We start from the raw sequence: 17,093 nt of genomic DNA, 5'->3' as shown, positions 1-17,093 counted from the left end.
TTCTCTCCTTCTTAACTTTTAGATTTTTAACATTTTTCTTTTTTTCATTTTCAACTTTTTAGAAGACATTATTTATTGTAGGTTATTTTTTTATTTTATTTTATTTTTTGCTTCTCTGTTCTTTCTGGTTTAGACTTCATATCTAAAATTTTTATTTATTATATTGCTTTTTTAGCTCTGTCATCTCATTTTTGTGTTTTACTAATTGTAATTTTTGTTTTACTGTCATGTCTTGTATTACTTTCTTAATATATTTTAGCTTGTTTTGAAGTAATATACATGTTACAATTTTAATTTATTTTAAAGGCACTACCTTTCTGTGTGCTTTATTGAGTGCTGAGCATGATTCTATTTCTTATTCTCTTTGTACTTATAACTTTGCTTTGATCTTGATTCCTTTCTGTAGGCTCATTTTTATTTAAAATTAGTTCAAAGTAGCTTTCTAACATCACAGAGATCCCTCTTCTGTTTGTTTGTTTCTTTGTTTACTTGTTTTTTCATGTAAGGTTTAGAAAATATGATGATTTGTTTTCTGAGATCTCCTGGCTGTTTCCTTCTACTACTTTTATCTGTACCTCTTTATCTCATTGTCCTTGTCCTGCTCAACTTTGATTCCACTTCCAGAAGTTTCTCCCTAGTGTGAGTCCCTGTGCTTTTATTCTAAGTAATCTGGGAAACCAGTGAAGAATTTTGAGCAAAGAACTGAGGAAGTCTAACTTACGTTTTAAAAGAATCACTCTGGCTGTCCTGTTGAAGAGACTACAGGGGAGAATGCTGAGGTAAACAGAGAGACCAGTTAGGAAACAATTAAACCAGTGATGACAAACTTTATGTATGAGAAAACTGAAACACAGATGGTTATATAAACTTCTCTACTCACACAGCTGGTAAGTGGTGAACATGACATTCAAACCCAGGCATTTTTTTTTTTTTTACTTCAGAATCTGTAGTAAACATCTGCCGTTTGAGGCTGTTCAACATATTTCAAAAATCCTCTCTACATTTTGATAGTTTTCCACATTATAAGTCCCAAGGCAAAAGTTTCCAAATTCTCTTGCAGCTGAAGTACAGAGGAATATAACTTGGGCTTCACCGATCAGATGCACCAACATTTAGCAAATAATACAGGATAATGCCAAAAGAGAGAGAGAGAGAGAGAGAGAGAGAGAGAGAGAGAGAGAGAGAGAGAGAGAGAGAGGAAATTCAACCTTTTAAATGCAATAGTTTCAGTATATTCACAAAGTTGTGTGACCATTACCACTATTTCATTCCAGAATCTTTTCATCACCTCTGAAAGAAATCCCATACCCACTAGCAATCACTCTCCATTTCCTCTTCCTCCAGCCCCTGGCAATAGTAATCTCTCTTCTGCCTTCATGAACTTTCTTATTCTGGAAATTTTATATAAATCATATAATATGTGGCCTTTTATGTCTGGCTTCTTTCACCTTAGCATAACATTTTTAAGGTTGGTTCATGTTATAGCATGAGCCAGTACTTTATTTCTTTTTATGGCTGATAAAATTCCAGTGTATGGCTATGCCACATTTTGTTTACCTATTCACTGGTTGATAGACATTTGGGTTGCTTCCACTGTTTGGTTAAGAATATGCTACTTTGAACGTTCCAGTACAAGTTTCTATGGGAATATATGTTTTTAATACTCTTGAGTAAGTTAAATTTGAATTTCAGATAAAAGATGACTGATATTTTAATGTAAGTTTGGCTCTAATATTGCATAGGACAAATTTATATTTACAAACTATTGTTTATCTAAAATTCAACCTGGAATTCTGTATTTTATCTGTCAGCCTTACTGAGGTGAAGCTTGGACAAGAAATGAGAAATATGAGGCAGTGCCTATGGTGAATTATATCAAATATTTAAGAAAGAAATAATAATAACTCTACACAATCTCTACCAGAATATAGAAGAGGAGGAAATGCTTCCCAACTCATTTAAGGCCAGCATCATTCAGATAAAAACATTACAAGCAAAAATCCTCAACAGTTGAGGTTACAAGCATAATTTGCTTCTCTGAAAATATGTTCTCATCAGTTTTTAATTTTTTTTTTCTTCCAAAAAGAGAAACAATTTCTTGTTCTTAAGAAAACACAAATGCTGTTTGGATAAGGAGATTCACAGGATTGTATAGGTTAAACTAAAACGGTTATTTTATTTTTTCAGTTTAGGTTAATTCTAGCAACATCAAGAAAGGGCACGGACAGGGCAGGAGTTCAGACCTTCTTCCCCTGGCCATCTTGGCAACAGTCCATCATCAAGTTTGGTCAGGGGTGCAATATTTACTCCAGATATTATTGAGTCACAGTGGGGTAGGAGTGAAAGAGTTAGCACTGAGATGGTAACATGCCCTCTAAAGCTAGAGATTATTCATTGAGAAAGAGTCATCTTGGCCTATGCAGTCCAAAATCTAACACAGAAGAAGGAGGAAGAAGGAAAGACATCTAGTCATTGCCAAGGCACCACTGGCCAGGAAGAATGCTGGAGAGCGTCCATTTATGGCTCTGCCACCTTTCTTACCCATAAGGCCCAGCCATGCCCATCTCGGCAAGAGTAGCCTGAACAATACAACCAAATGCGTCTGCTCTCTTCCTTCAACTCTTCCAGGTTTTATAATTGTGCTAGGGTGAATGCGTAGTCCTCACTGTTCATGTGCCCATAGAGGGAAAGAATTTTCCACTCCACCGTCCAGAAGAAAAGAACACAAATTTCCTTCTGCCCTTTACTACCTCCTCCTCAGAGGAGGAATATTTACCTAATCAGTGAATGTGATGATGAAACTGAGCATACCTGACCCAATTTCTTTCTCTCTCTTTTCTTTTGAGCTGCCAGCTTCTAAAGGGTCTGTCTGTCAATTCTCCTGTATGTTATAAGTTACAGGGCTTGTTCCTGTTGCAGAAGCCCAAGCTTGCATATTTGAGTCTGTGACTTGGTAAACATATCTTTTACAAAATGAGGGATTTTTGGCAAGTCTGTTTTGCTACAAGTCTAAAGCCATTTTTGCATTTCTTGTATCTTATTTCTTAATTTATTTGAACTTTGGCAGGATCTAATGCAATGACAAGCATGGGGAAGAGAAGAACAGTAATTACACTACCCTCAGCCTCAGCAATGGATCAAGTTGGCTGACTTCATACCACTTAGCCATGCTATTCAAATTGACTAGTACAAAAGAGACCAGGTGGCACTCTGTGGCATTTCAGCATGTGTGGAAGATAGGGGTATCTGATTACTTCCATATGGATGATGAGAAAAGAGTCTAGAGTAAACCTTCATGTGGCCAGGATTTCTAATTCCAGCTGCACAACGTGGCTTCCTGTGCATCACCCATCCTAAAGCAGTATGAGAAAACCACCAACCAACTACACTGAGAAGATGTAGGAACTGCAGGTGATGAAGACACAAACAAGTAAGGTCATATTCATCATGGGGTTTGATATAAATGGGGATTTGGGTGCTCCATCAGTTTACAAAGACAGGGAAAGATATTCATAGTGCATATATTTGAAAACGTTTTCTATGCTAGACCTTCTCTGGCCCTATAAATAGATTCGGTAGAAAGGAGAAAGTCTTAAAGTCTAATCCTTCTTCACTTAAGCCTGGAAACCCTAAAAGAGGAGTTTCCAATTCTGAATTTAAACTCTCTAAGATCACTTTCATTAGCTGTTCATAACTATGTGTCAAAAACATGAAGAAGATAAAGCTAGAGGCAGTTTTACTGCTTTTTCAGGGAAAGAATAGCCAATTGCCCCAAATGGAAGAAAGCCATAGCAAGTCTGGGCATTGGGCTAATTGGAAAAGCAGAAAACAAAATAATCTATTGCAATTTAATCAATGGATTGAAAGCTACGGTTATATCATAGTGTTTATTACCAACACTGTATAGAGTCGCCTAAGAATGACCTAGTTTGATCTGCAATGAAGACCTGGGACTTTGTGGCAGGGCACCTAATTTGAGGGAGAGAGGAAAACCCTGAGTCAGCAAACCCTCTTCCGTCTGTAAGAAGGTCTGTGGTTCCACTGGTACAGCTGGGAACATGGTTCCACCAAGAAGTTACACATACCATAGAGAGGTGCTTTATGGCTTAGTCAAAGAAGCTGTTTCTTTTTTCATTTATACCTTTTCCTATGGAAATTTGCATATACATAGCTTTTGTCTCAAAAATGAGTTTGCGTAGATAATAGTTATATAATAGTTTAAGTATTATATAATAGTTTAAGTATTTGAGAAAGGGTCTTTTTTCTTGTATATATGTATATAATGTTCGAAGTCACTAATTCCCAGAAGAAATCTCACCTGAATGTCCACTTTGTTTAAGTTTCATATAGAAATAGCTTTGACCCCTTAACTATTTGAAAAATAGCAGCAAGAAAACAAAAACTAGTAATTTCTATAAGAGGGTCTTTTTAAAAAACCAATGACCTGATTCAATTGGCTCCATAATTATCACGAATTCATTGAAATTTAACGAAGTTCAACTTTACATATTAGTAGAGAAAATGCATGATGTGTAAGAAAAAAGTAACAGTTTCTTTACTTTCAGTGAGCTAGAAATTCTGGGAATGTGTGAAACTATGAAGTAAAGTGAATACATGACCTTTTGGTCCCTTAGTTGTTAGATTACAATTAGTGTTTTTTCTCTTGGCCTTTAACTAGGGCTAAGAACTACAAATTCAAAGAGATGTTTGTTTTGAGGAGGGAGTTTCTAATGGACCCAGCTTGTAATCCAGTCTGCACGTATGCTGGTTTAGAAAGTGCCTTGGCAGTGGTAATGTTTTCAGCTGCGGCAGCAGAATTTCTTTATCTTTGTTGCTCACCAGATTTGTGTTAGAATGATACTTTTAAAATTCATCAGACCAGTAATAACACAGTGACATTTAACCTGATGCTCAGATGGCACAATGCACCCTCATCACCCTGCTCTATTCGAACAGTTACACGCAAACAAAGGGCCTTTTCATTTGATTCTCCGCTTACTTAGCTGAAAGCCATTTTTAACGTTTTTTTTTCCTTAGTCATACATCTCCTAATTACACATTCCTTAGCCTATAATAACTAATATTTCTGGCAAAAACCCTGATTTAATGTTTTTTTAAATTCAGACTCATAGACTGGTCAAGTTGAATTAGGAAATAAAGCCCAAAACATTGAAGAAGGACCAAACATCCTCACCTTCAGTTTTGACTGGGTTCCTAGCACAGTACCTGGCACATAGATACTCAGAAATATTTACTGAATGCATGATAGATAATGAAGCCACCAGCATGACATGATTTCCAAATGTACAACAGAATGGGATGACTCAGAACTAAAAGCACAAAACTTAACTTTACTAGCTTCTATTTTGTCTTTCAAAAACAAAGGCTTTCCTGAAATGTGAATTTCTACCTAAAATTTGAAGTGTGGCAATTAGGGAATGTTATGTGGCCACATTTCTCTTGATCCGAGCTTATTTACCAATTCTATTGGCATCGACTTTATGTCTTTTTGGAGAATATGGAAGAGGGGAACTCCGTTGGTCCTCTGTAAGCCCACATTGGAAAGTTCGTCTGGTCTTTTGGGAACTGGGTCGAGGGCAGAGACTCAGTGTGATCTTCATTCTGGATGCTCCGAAACATAGCCAAGGCTGTCTTAACTAATTATGGAAATTTGAAAGGTTAAGTAACTCAGCTGTGTACTTTTTCCATTCGCGCATTGTTGGAATGAAAGGAAAAATAGCTGAAATACTTAGGGACATATTTCCCCATCATTTCCTTTTCCCGTTTAGTCAGCTACTCTTTCTCTAATCATTGCCTCAGGAAGAAATATCATAGGAGAAAGCAGAGAAAAAGCCACCTTTTTCCAGCACTTGAGTTTTAAAGGGGCACAGAAAATTAGGTGAGGGAATATAGCTGAGTAAGAACAAGGGCTCCCAAGCATGAAAGAGAAGGCAGTTTCAAGGGAAAATGATAGATACACAGGAAATTGTTTTGGTAGATCACAAGGAAAGGAGGCCCTGCACCAGCTCCAGGGCTTAGCCCGGAATGAGGAGCAGAGGAGGGGGATGAAGCTGGGAAAAACCCCCAACTAGGTCTATGAGATTCCAAAGAAGATATCAGAGTCTTATCTCCCAGGCAGAGCTTCAAAAAATAGAAAAACCTCAGAGAAGAAATAGCCTTGAAGAGTCTCATAGACGGCCCACTGTGACGGGAGCAACAATATGAGCCCCAAGGGCCTGAGATTGACCTACAGGTAGGTTAGAGACCTACCCAACCCGAAGGTGAGAAAAAGAGAGAACATAAAGGTGAGCGGATCGTATGGATGATGGATGCCCCAGCAGGTGGTAAATGTGAACAGAAGACATTGAGGATTAGATAGACTCTTCCCTAATGCCCCCAACTCCAACACCTGATCTCCAGATACCTCTGAAATTTAGATATAATTATAGGTAAAAGTTTGAGAGGATCTTAGAATCGACTGAGGTTTTTTTCTACCACCCTAGTAGAAAATGGGATTGAAAAGGGATCATGTTCAGTTGTAGAAAAATAAAGTTCTGTTTCTTATACATTTGCATTTGTAGGCTAAGATTTAGATTCACTACAGTTAAGAAAATAGAACTGTTTTCAACATTTATTGAACACTCATCATGTAGTGTTTCCAACGTCGTTATGTGTATTAACGTGCTTTATTGTATTAATTCACTTAGAAAAGAGCTTCTATGCTTATAAACTTTGATTTGACTTTTACTGTGCCCTTATATAAGAACATTAGAAGTACTATAGTGTATTTTTGACAAGAATAATTTGTTTTATTATTCAGAGCCTGGTCATTAAAAAAACCTTTTTATTATAAATAAATTCTAACATACAAAAGTAGAGAGGATAGTATAAAGAATTCCCATGTACCCATCTCCCAGCCTTAGTAATTACTAACCATGGAAAAATAATCAAATAATAATGTTTCATATTTTGAACCAAATCTTAGACATCATATCATTTTATTTATATAGATTCAGTACCTATCTCTAAAAAAATAAGGCTCCATTTCATTAAATAGTCATTTCATTAAATAGTCAGTGTTCAAATATCCTCAATTATCTCATAGATTTTTTTTAACACTTGTTTATTTAAATCAAGATCCAAACAAGGTCCACACATTGCATTTGGATGATCTGTCTCTTATGTTTCTTGTATTGTTTAAGTTCCCTTTCTTCTTTTTATTTTTTTTCCTTGTATTTTATTTATTGGAAAATCCATATCATTTGTCTTATAGATTTTCCCATGTTCTGGGTTCTGCTGCTCTTCATCTAATCATTTAGCATGTTCTCCTGACCACTGTTGATTTCTGTAGTTGTTGCTAATCTTTGGTCTCTTGACTCCATCCTTTCAGCTATACGTATATCTACAGTATAATAGAGCCCTGCTAGAAACAAAACAATGTTTGATAGTAGGAGGAAATCATCTTTATTTTCTATGATTCTAAAGCTTTCACCTGTGAAATCTAACTCTCACTTTGTTCTATTGAAAGAGCATTGCATCCTTCCACCCTACATTGAGTCTAACCAGATATTTATTTACAGATGACTCTCCACTTGTCTCAAAAATCTGTATTTAAACAAAGAAAAACATTACCACACATAAAGCCTTAATTTGTCTCAGCTTTTGTGTCCTGCTCCTGTGTTCCTTCCTAATTTCTCCTTGTTTACCAGACAATACCTGGCGCCCTGGGATCTGCGATATGCTAATCTGTTCTCCATTCACTGAGGGATTGAGGTCATTCCTCAGGGAACAACAGGCTTTCATCTGATTAGACATATTGGATGGATGCTTTCTTTCCATTCAGGCCTCTGTAGCAAGACAGACAGTGGACCCTCCCCTGGGAGAAGGTGGGCCTGATTCTAGACAGCATTTGATATACTCACAGCTGAGAACCTTCCATAACAAAGAGTGAGGGAGGAGGTTGTGCTGTATTCAGAGCGGGTAGTTGCAGTTTAACAATCAGATAAGCTATCCACAAACTGTCATTGTAGCTCCTCGTGTGAATGCTGGAAGATACTGTTATTATTTTAGATTTGGCCTTCGGGTGATAATAGCATCGACTTACTGTATTCATTCATTTGGCCTCAAAATTCTGTCATCTCTAATGCTCTTTAAAGCCTCTCCAAACTCTGTTATGTGGGACATGTATATGCTAGTCAGCTAAATGCATTCTTAAACTGGCTTTGTTATAAATAATTCCCAGTTGCATGTAGCTTCAAATCTATTTTATCTTTTTTGGAGAGTACAGTTATTTTTATTGCATCTGAGTTCTAGTTTACAATAAATGAATTTGCAAGCAGAAAAAAGTTTGGAGAAATGAAAATCCAGAGCTATATTATCAGAGAAAGCACATTTTATGTCTGAATGTCAGCTTTTGAAGGAAAATACTGATGTGCTAAGAAACAGAAATTGGTGAACATTGCTGGATCCATTATGTAGACAGGGACATCGGAAGGTTGTCACTCAATCTAAAACCCTTGCGAAAAGATGATATTTGCTCTACAACAACGGATAAATATGCCCCATGCTTTTAGATTGGAGGGAAATGGAAAGTAGGCTGCTTGGGAGGAGAGGCATAATAATACTTAACTTTATGGCCTTAGCAGTTTACAAAATGCTCTATTTTATTTTAACTTCAAGACAACTTTATGGAGTGTGATATTATGCCCATTTTTTTAAGAGAAATAAATAAAGTAAAGAGAGATTAAACGACTTGTCTAAAATCACATAGTCAATAAGCAATAGGATTTGAAAGTAGGTCTTTTGATCCCCTCATCAGCCCCCACCACAGAACCTACGTGCTTCACAGTGTCAGTGTCCCTGTGCCCGTCCCATTGCTTCCCAGTGATCTCCAAGCTGCCTTTTCTGGTTCCTGTAAGGATGACAAGAAATGACTTTCTTCTTACTTCCCTTTGGTGCACTGCTTGATATCTATCTGCTAACTTAGAGGGTATCCCTTGGGCAAATTGCTTCTTCTCACTGGGCTTCATTTTCCTAATCTGTAAGATTTCTTCTACTACTTAAATGCTCTGTTGTTGTTGTTGTTGTTTTTTAATTAAAAGTTAAAGTATAATGAAAATAATAGTTACTATTTATTGAGCACTATTTGGAATTACGTATTGTACTGAATCTTTTGCACCCATTGCTGCTAACTCAACACGGCACTGCAACATTAACTTAACTATATGGTAAGTCTCCTGAGCCACAAAGAACGGAAGTAGCTCCCCCCAAGTCTATGTGCCCCTATCATCTCTCTCCTAGACTACTGCAGTAGACTCCTAATTGGTCTTGTTTTCACTCTGGCAACACCACTTCCATTTTCTACACAATATTACCAGTAATCTTGGTAAAACTTAGAATAGGTCCCTGCCCTGATGGCTTCCCATTCCACTTGGCCCACTAAAGCTCAAACTCTCCACCACTTTCTTTCCTCCTTTACTTACTCTGTGGTAGTCAGAATAATGGCCTCTTAAAAGGGTCTATGTTCTAATTCCTAAAACCTGTGAAATTGTTACCTTACATGGTGAAGGAGACTTTACAGATTTAATTAGGTTAAGGAATTTGAGGTGGGCATGGCCTTTTGGAAGATTATCCTAGATTATCTGAGTGGGCCCGATGTAGTCACAAGGGTCCTTACAAGGAAAAGATGGAGGCAGTGGGGTGGCGGGCAGGGATAGTCACAGAGAAATGTGAATTTGCTAGGCTGCTGGCTTTGGAGATGGAGGGAAGGGCCATAAGCCAAGGAATGCAGGCAGCCTCTAGAAGCTAGAAAAGGCAAGGAACCTGATTCTCACTAAAGCCTGCAGAGGGTGTGTGGCCCTGTTGACACCTTGATTTCATCTCAGTGAAACTCATGTTGGATTTCTGATCTACAGAACTGTAAGATAATACAGGTATGTTGTTTTAAGTCGCTAAGTTTCTGGTACTTTGTCACAGCAGCAATAGGAAATTAACACATACTCTCTCACTGATCGTCTGTGCTTCAAACACACCAAACTCGTTCTGGCTTCAGGGCCTTCGCATTTGTTTCCTCTGCCTAGAGTGCTCTGTCCTGAAATTTTTGAATGACCATCCCAGCTAAGGCATCCCATTTGCCTATCACTGTCTGTCACATACTTTCTTTTCTTTTCTTTATATTCCTAATGCCGCCTGAAGTTACGCTGTTGATTAATTTGTTTGTTTTTGTCTCATTCAGTTGCAAGTATAAGCTCCATGAGAGAAGTATCACATCTGTATTTTTTGTTGCTATATCCCCAATCTAGGATATTGTCTGTCACACAGTGTCCCTCTGTCTCACTGTAGACAGACAGTAAGTGATGATTTTGGAGGAAGGTTTAGAATGGAAGCAGCAGAACACATACACAAATTCAGGTCAGTTTACATTTATCAGATGGGCCTATTGCTCAGCCATCTCCCCTTACTCTGCAGACGGTTTCTTCTGGAACCTTGCCCAATTCAGAAATGAGGGAGATGGGAAATAAATTCAGAGGAATAATCTTACTAAGTGTTTCTCCTCATCGCTGGCATTTTGTTAGTCACTATGGAAGACTTCTACGAGCCAAAGAGAATGGATCCATTTCAGAGGTCCTTCTTTACTATAACACTATAAGGTTATAGCAATATCTAGGATATCTTTATTGTATATACAGTAAACTCAACATTTATATTTTATTTTTGTAATTAGAAAACTCACATGTCCATGTAGTTCCTAAGAGGCTAGATCTAAAAAAGAAAATTCAAGTGATTCCTTATAAATGGAGATCTGTCCTCCCCACCCCTACCCTTGTCTGAATTTTGGCAATAATATTAATACCACACATTTGTGTAGGTTAACATGGTTCTCCTAGAACATGTCTTCTGGGATTTGTGTGGGAAATATGGAAGTCAATACTTTACAGACATCATTAAATCATTGTATGGTATCTCAAAGAGCTGAAAAAAGTCAACAGAGAGCAGTGTTGGTTTGCAAGAGTCTGCAAAGGCATTCCCCAAACCCAGCACAGTAGTGGTTGGTCTAAGTGAGAGGATGGGGGAGGTGGAGAAGAGAAGGAGGAATGGCCCCAAGCACGCCAGGCATATAGCACTCGCACACCTAGCCTCCCATGGGGAAGAGGTACTGTCTCTTTCTCAGACTCTCCATCCAAAATCCCACAAATGAATCTTATTGGGTTATATGTCTGTTCTTCAACCAATTACTGTGGCCAAAGGGATGCAGTAATTTCCTGGGTCAGTACTGGGTCTCATGCCCACCTCCAGACTTAAGGTCAGAATCAAATCCACTTAACAGCTTCAAGGAGAGCTGGGGAGAGGTACTTGCCTAAGGAAACCAGGATGTTGTAACCAGAAGGAGAAATAGTTGCTGGGCAGGCAAAAGCAACATACATCTTCTACCTTCCCCAATTGCTAAAGGTGGAGTTTCATGCACCAAGACTCTTGAATAAGGGAGATATTTTTGAAGTGTTTTTTTCGGGTTCTTAGATAACACCATGTTACCACCAGCCTACTTAAAAAGCATTAAAGAGCCATCTGGTCTGGGTTTGATTATTCTATCCATATGCTTACAGTTCTAGCTTAAATCTTTTGGCTTGTAAAATCAGGTAGCAGCATTTAAATATGCTGAATTCTGAAAATGTTGAGATTATAAATAGTTTGTCATATTTTTTAAATGCTAACAACAGTTCTAAGAACTTTAGCACCTCAAAACCTCATGGATTTTCCTCTTTTATTGTGTTTGTTTGTTTTGCTTTGTTTTGTTTAGCTGAGAAAAGAAGATATTTTATTATTAACAATTATTCTTAGATTAAACAAATGATATAACAAAACTTTCCATACAGATAAAACTTCAAATGCTTATTTTTCTTCCTTAAGTTTATGTTTGTTTGAATATTTTAGCGTGTTTCTATTTCCTATATTGTTTTCAGAAAGTATGTTAAATTGAAAGTGAGTTAAAGTTTTATTTCTTATGAAAATGAAAAGTCGAAGGGTATTAATTGTATTTTTCTGATTAGATATGTGTCTCATGTGTTGCTGATTTGCTACATTTAAATTATATTCCTTTTATATAAACCTAAAAGCAACAAATGAACAGGACAAACAAACAGAGACTCATGGACATGGACTTAGACTAGTGGTTACCAGAGGGTAGGGGGTTAGGGGAGAAGGGAGGTAGACGGGGTTAAAGGGGTCAAATATGTGGTGACAAAGAAATCTAACTATGGGAGGTGAACACACAGTGTAAATATATATATGCCTTATTGTTAAAGTGTACAGATGAAACTTATTAGATTTCATTAACCAATGTCACCATAAAAAAAATAAATTTTAAAAAATAATAAAAATAAAATAAAATAAATTAGCTTTCTTTTATCTTTTCCTAAATATTACTTTATATGGCCTTTGCTTAATTTTATTTTATAAAAATATTTTATAAAAATATTCTTTTATGTAGTTATATTTTTATTATTTATATAGTATATTTTGTGTTGATTGGATAAGGCATTGAAATTTATTTTACCAACTCCGCTTTGCTTATAGAATAAATTATACTCTAAATATACTACGATAATGTCTTCTACAATTTGTCTGCCATCCACTTTTCCAGATTCCTGTTTATTAGAGGCATCTGTTGTTTTCATTTATCTTGCATCCATTTTTCTTTGGTAAGAGAACCGGCCCTTAACAGTTCCTCCTTTACTCCACATGGTTCTGGTGGGACTGCCAATTGTGATAACGCTGCCTATGACAGAGAATTTTAGTAGGTGATCCAGGCTAGGTTATTTGATTACTGGAGATAAAGAGGTTGAGAAATGTAGAGGCCATGAGACTGGCTGGACCATTCATGTAGACATTGAAATCACCAAGGATGACAACAAAAGAATGGAGGAGGGAAAGACAGTAAAGCTGATGTTAAAATTGCCAAGAAATGTGTGGGAGTGACCAGGAGGATAGGGAAGAATCACCCAAAGAGGTATGGAGGGAGGTGCAGTCTGATGGCATGAGCTTCAAAGCAGCTGATGGGGAGAGTGAGAAAGGGGCAATGGTTTGGAAATGAAAGTATGGAACAAGAACACCTGTACCACCCTCCGGTCCAGTGATACATGATATGTGAGAGAAACCAGCCACCACTCATGAGGGCTGCAGGAAATATAGTCCTCAGAGGAAAACCAGGTTTCCCTCGGAACTAGAAGGGGACAGGAGTATTTAGAGAAGAGTGTAGATGTAGGGGGTTTTTCTGATGACAGAGCAGTATGGGGATATGGATTTAGTGATGAAATTTGACTTGTGAAGCTTGGACATGTCGAGGTCACTGAAATAAACATTTAACACAAGATGGGGTGCCCTGGTGGCAGTTTAATACAGGCGATAATTCATTCTAATTATTCCTGGAATTTAACTCAGGTGATTCTTAGGTGAAGAGGATACAGAAATTAAATTCATCAGAATCAAATTGATCCAATAATACTGTCCATCCTCTTCCTTAATCACTTGAGCTAATCCCCTTTCCGGTCCCCACTGATTCCGTGTTCACTTAGGTCCTCATTAGTTCTCCCCTGGATTATTACGATTGCCTCCCAACTGGTCTCTGTCACTGATCGCTCCTCTCTCCAATCCATTCTCAACATTTCTGCCAGAGTGCTCTTTCCAAATCATTCATTTAATCAGATACCTACTCTGCTCTAAATTCACTGATGGCTGTCCTAATGGTTGAAGATAAGCCTCTGACTCCTTAGCATGGAAATCCTCTCAAGGAGCTGACTCTTGTTCTGTCCTGCAGCTCCATGCGCCCCAACTCCCCCACAGGCTCAAGTTGTTCCTTTTGTCCTTCTTCTTCACTTGATAATTTTGTACTTGTTCTTTTAAGATCTAATTCAAATCTTTGGAAGAATATACAAGAAACTGGCAGTCCTAGTTATCCAAGAGAAGGGAAACTGGGTAGACTGGGGGAAGCTATGGGAGACAAGGGTAGAAGGGAAACTTTTACAGCATAGCTTTTGGTATATTTTGAATTTTATATTATATGAATGTATGGCTTTGTCTTTAAAAGTAATGAAAATTAAAAAAATTTTAAAGCATTGAATGGACAAAAAAGGTGAATTTGTTTCTTCCTCTGTGAAGTGTTCCCTGACACTTCCCTCCATTGAGCCACCACTGTGCCTTCTACATTAATCTATACAACTTTTATCATTATATATTTGAATTATTTGTAAATGAGTTATTGTCCTTATAGCCTAAAAGCTTCTTGAGGGAAGAAACTCTGCCTTTTGAGTCTACCTCACCCCGCACTGCAATGGCACATAGTGTATGCTCAGTAAAGATTTGTTGAATTAATGAATGAATAGAACTCTGAGCAGAAGAGAAACAAAAGATATGTAATAATCCCACTTATTTTACAGATGAAGATAATGAGACCCAGAGAAGTTATTTATTAAGGATTAGTTGCAGAATAAAATGAGAAGCCAAACTTTCTAGAGTCCAAGTTTGGCACTAGAGTAAGTTATCAGACTTTTCACTTGAAGATAGCAGATATGATGTAGATTAAAACTATTTATTTTGACCTGAGTCTCTGGATTTTCAGAAAATTTCTCAATTCCAGTGAACTGCCAGTTTAACCTCCAAAGGACACTTTCAGATATCAGATCATGGGTCCTATACTTGAGTTTGGAAAATATATATCCTAAGTAGCTCATACACCAGGTTTATATTGACAGAGAAATCATAGGAAAAACTTATGGCATGTTTCTTTATCTTAAAGCTGTGTTTTGTGTTATTATTTTCCCGAAACACATGTAAGTATAGTAGACATAGCTATAGAGATGTTTTTATAGATGAAGGAATAGCATAGGGAAAAGTGCCTGCCTGTATCAACTCCAACAGTTATATTCAGTTCTCATTTTTTAGCGTTTGCCAAATATCCAGGGCGTATAGAGAAGTAACCAATGGCATTTTATTTTACATGGCAGTCACATTTTCATATGTAAAATGGTAGTGTTAATAATGATTACATGGACCAGATTTAAGCATCTGGGGGCAGGTGGGGGTGGGGGTTGTGGGGAAGATCTATGGGCTTCAAGATCAGTGGTCTTTAAACTTTTGCTCACTTACCTTCCTGAAAGGATTTTGAAAAACTTGTATTCCTCCCGCATTTTTATGTTGCTACCTGTAATTTTTTATCATAAGTTTGTAAAGGCTGTAATTTCCAGGGTATTGCAATTCATTATATTTTAAAATGAAGCTGTTAGCTCACTCTTAAATTTAAAGAAATAAAAACTCATAGACACAGACTACAGTATGGTCACCAGAGGGAAAGGGGGTGGGAGGGAGATAGACAAGGGTAAAGGGGGTCAAATATATGGTGATGAAAGGAGATTTGACTTTGAGTAGTGACCATACAATGCAATATATAGATGATGTATTATGGAATTGTACACTTGAAATCTATATAATTTTATTCATTAGTTACCCCAATAAATTTAACAAATTTTTAAAAATATAAAAAATCTAAATCCCATGTTTCCCAGCTATTCATTTTAAAAATAGATGAACTAGTGGCTCATTGTTCTTTGTCTTGAACTCATATTTTCACTCCTATTTCCTCTAAGAATACTATCTTATTGCATATTTTCATGCTTGAAAAATGTTTATTGATCATTACATCGTTCTTTACAACAGACATCATAACTACATATTTATGTAATTTTACTTTCCTGTGACTCTAAGGTTCCAGGTGTTAAAAATGTCTTTGGATGGAGTTATCACTAAAATTAGTAGTAGTACACGATTGAACAGTGGCTATATTGCAAATTTATAACTCTATTTTTAAATATACAGATAAGATTTTATTGAAAATGTATTCATTATGCAATAGAGGAAACTATTTCTTTTCCATTGGATTTGTAGATGAATATTATTTATAGCTAGAATGAGATTGAGTTCTGTCCCAATTCCACTCATGCATTTGACATGCATTTGTTCTTATAGATATAAATGCTGAGGCACTTTGTTCACAGAAATAAATAGAGGGAAATGGGACAAATTTGTTGCAGCAGCGTTACTCAATTCCTTGAACCTCTTTCAATTATGTACCAAAATCATGTAATAATCTATCATTCGAATTATTCTTAAAGGTCTGTCAGGTGAATTTTGTTCCCCAGTCATCATAGTCATTCCCTTTCTCAACACTAACATAGGCTTCTAATTTTCTGTATTTTGTGCACCCAGGGTCAATACACCATAGTAAGATGTGGAATCCATAAGAATGACTTTCTTTGGTTAAGTGGAAAAATGGCAATTGTGAAAACAGGTGGAAAACAGACCACAACTGTGTTCTCAGGCAGATATGTTTTAGGAAAGTGTAGGATGTGAAACTGATTCCTTTCAAATTATCCATGCTCCGTACCACTCAGAGAGCCTTCAGGTACTTGGGCAGAGGATTGTTATCCCAGCTTGAAGATGTCTCTTCACGAATCAGCAGACATTTAAACAAAAATGACAGGAGAGCAACAGAGATTGAGGCAGTCTTAAACAGGTTGGTGATGACACAGTGGTTAAGGGAAGAGCTCTGTAAGCCCTAGTTCTGAAATTTACCTCTGCCATCTTAATTTCTAATCAGAAATAAAGGCAATAATGATACCTACCTCATAGGGTTGTTGTGAGGACTAAACGAATTAATATGTAAACCACTTAGAATAGTGCTTGACAATTAGTAATCATTCAATAAATTATTAACATTAATATTAGGAAATGATTATATAAGAAGATTAAAAATGAGGACAATAATTCCTAAATAAATTAAATTTCCATATATAGTTTGCTGTGACTGAAGCTAACTAGTTTAATTTGTAAATTAAATGAAAAGTACAGGTATCCACGGCAAGTATGGGGCAGAGCCAAGATTCTTACCTAGAGTTTGTACTCTTAATGATCTTGCTATGCTGACTCTCAAAAAATAAACACAACAAAAATAAATGAAATAAAAGTTATATGAGTTATGAAGTTACTTTTTCTAGATCAAGGGGTAGACTATGTAAGGCAAGATTTATAATATGCTTTCAGAG

This window comes from Pteropus medius, unplaced genomic scaffold (assembly GCF_902729225.1).
Source record: "Pteropus medius unplaced genomic scaffold, Ma_sr-lr_union100, whole genome shotgun sequence".
NCBI classification, from domain to species: Eukaryota; Metazoa; Chordata; class Mammalia; order Chiroptera; family Pteropodidae; genus Pteropus; species Pteropus medius.
Note: the sequence above shows the minus strand (reverse complement) of the source record.